Source organism: Columba livia, chromosome 26 (genome assembly GCF_036013475.1).
Source record: "Columba livia isolate bColLiv1 breed racing homer chromosome 26, bColLiv1.pat.W.v2, whole genome shotgun sequence".
Taxonomy (NCBI): domain Eukaryota; kingdom Metazoa; phylum Chordata; class Aves; order Columbiformes; family Columbidae; genus Columba; species Columba livia.
The window spans coordinates 4,839,161-4,841,843 of record NC_088627.1 but is presented as its reverse complement, the minus strand read 5'-3'; positions in this window follow the sequence as shown (position 1 = coordinate 4,841,843).

Here is a 2,683-nt window from a genome sequence, read left to right as displayed (position 1 = left end):
TGGGGTGTACTGGGAGTTGTGGTTCCGCAGTCTCGGGGCTGCTGGGAGCTGTAGTTCTGCACCGGGGGCTGCGGGGCTCGGTCTGGTTTGAAATGGGGGTCTGGCTGGAAGCATCTCTGAGCTCCCCGGCAGCGCAGGGATGTGAACGGGGACTGGGACCAGCCTGGGGACGGGAGGGAGACGGCTCAGCCTGGTTCCGCAGCATGAAGGACAATGCTCCTGCAAACAGGCACACGCGGGCAGTGGGAACGAGAGACTTTGGAAGAACCTCCAGCACCTTCCTGGGGACACACCAGGGACTGCAGAGCAAGGGGAGCTTCTTATGGGGGGTCCAATCCTCAGCCATCCCAAAGAAGGGCTGAAGCCGGTGGAGCTGCACGGATTTACCACACCAGAGACCCTCCCCAGGCAACCCTGGACACGCCGCCTCAGCAGCTGCCGTAACATCCAGGCTCTGGGCAAACCATCTGCTTTCTCATTGTCCCCGGTGCCACCGGGATGCATTCCTGCTGGGGACACGCGGGGGGACGGCAGCAGCAGCCCTGGCCGTGCTTCCCCTCCTGCCATCGCGGGGAGAAGCTGCAGGTTTTCCCAGGTGCCGAGCTGGAGGGGAGCGGGGTTTGGGTGGTGACAGCGGGTAACACGGGCACCAGCAAAGCCCTTTCCCCAGGGGATGAAAGAGGAATGGAAAAGCTGCATCATCTCACTCCCCTGGAGTTGTTTGTCACTGTGACAGCCACGTCCTCGCCTCACCGGTGGCCCCTGGACCGTCTGTGCCGAGGGCGAGTCCTGGGGATGCTCCAGGGCTGGGCAGCAGCAGAGGGGACATCTGTCCACATTGCCACCTCTCCCCGGTGACACAAAGGACTGATGCGGACAAGACCGCAAGACCTCGGTGCTTTTGATGCTTCCAGCTATTTTTTTGGTAATGATTTTACACCTAAACCACCACCTCTGGCCCTGGAAGCAGGCTGGGCTGTGGCAGCCTCAGGAGCACCCTGCGCAGACGCTGAGCGCGGGTGGGGGACGTTCAAGGTCGACGGATCGTGGGGGGGGCGTGGGGAGCAGAGCCCGTCAGGTCCTGTTTTAACAGTGAGAGACAGTGGCGGGTGCAGAAATCAAATCCCATTTTCCTCCCCGAATTAGCTCAGCCGGGGATCCGCGCTGGCAGCTCGAGAGAAGCAGCAGCCTGGTGGCGGCTCCGGCGCCGCACAGCTGAGCCAGGCTATAAATTCTGCAAGGCTCTTATGTAAAGGCTTTCAGGAAGGGGGTGGCAAGAAATCAACTGTGCTTCTGACATTCGTTAACCCTTCGGTTCACAGAGAAATGCTTATTACTGTCCGCAGTGCCGGCTGGGCTGGGGGAGAGGGTGAGTGGATGGATGTCCTTTGTCCCATTGCTCCCCACTCCAGAGGCGGCATCTGTGCCCGGGACCATGTTCCAAATTCGTGTCTCTGGAGGAGAATCCTGCTAGAGGAAAGAGGAGAGTTCAGAAAAGCCCCGGGGTCACTCAAGCAGGACAGACACCCCCTTTCCTTGGCTCCATCAGCCCCTCTCTGCTCCTCTGTGCAATATGGTGGTGCAGGAGCCCTTGCCACTTTCCTACTTCACTGGCTCACTTCATCTGCTTTAAAAACCCAACGCGGAGCCACCTCTGCAGCCAGGCTCTCCTTGCAAGCGCTTTCCTCCCAATCCCCATCACATAGAATCATTTTGGTTGGAAAAGACCCTCAAGATCATCGAGTCCACCCATTCCCCACCCCTGTCCCTGCCCCATGTCCTGAGAACCTCATGTCCGTCTGTCCAACCCTCCAGGGATGGTGACTCCAGCACTGCCCTGGGCAGCCTGTTCCAATGCCCCACAGCCCTTTGGGGAAGAAATTGTTCATAAATCCAACCTCAGCATCCCCTGGCGCAACTTGAGGCCGTTTCCTCTGCTCCTGGCGCTTGTTCCTGGGGAGCAGAGCCCGACCCCCCTGGCTCCAAGCTCCTTTCAGGCAGTTCAGAGATCAGAAGGTCTCCCCTCAGCTCCTGTTCTCCAGCTGAACCCCCAGGTCCCTGGCTGTGCCAGGCTGGAAGGTTTTCTGGCAAAAAGCAGGAGATCAGGGTTACCCCATGTGCCATCTGCAACAACCCAGCGCTTGGTCACCGTGTCCTCACAGCGCAGGGGTTTGGGTTTGAGCATGAACCAGCCAGGTTTATATCTGTAAAACCCCCGTGTTTTATCCATGGACGGATTTTGCTTCTCAGGGACATGGGGAGGAAACACAGGGTGTAACCTGGGGAGAGCGGCACCCGGGGCACCCACCTGCAGGTCGGCAGCTCAGCCGTCCCCTGCCTGGGAATGTTCTGCTTTGGAAATTCACTTCCAGCCATAGATCCAAGCCGGTAGCTTTAAAAATAAAACAAGAAATACAAAAGCTGCCCATTGATATTCCCCTCACAGCTGTGCCGGCAGCACGGCTGGGGTGAGGACACTCATTCCTCTTACCCACGGCTTTATCTCCGCTCCCCGACCGCCTTTGGCTTCAAAGCTTTTCCCCTCTCGGGACCAAAATCCGACAGTGTCAGCACAGACCCCGCTTGGAGATCTTAATATCTCGGAGCTGAGAGTCTCCTTCTCATCATCCCCCTCCCACGAAGCCCCTTCCAACCTATCCCTCCCCATCCCAGCGCACAAACC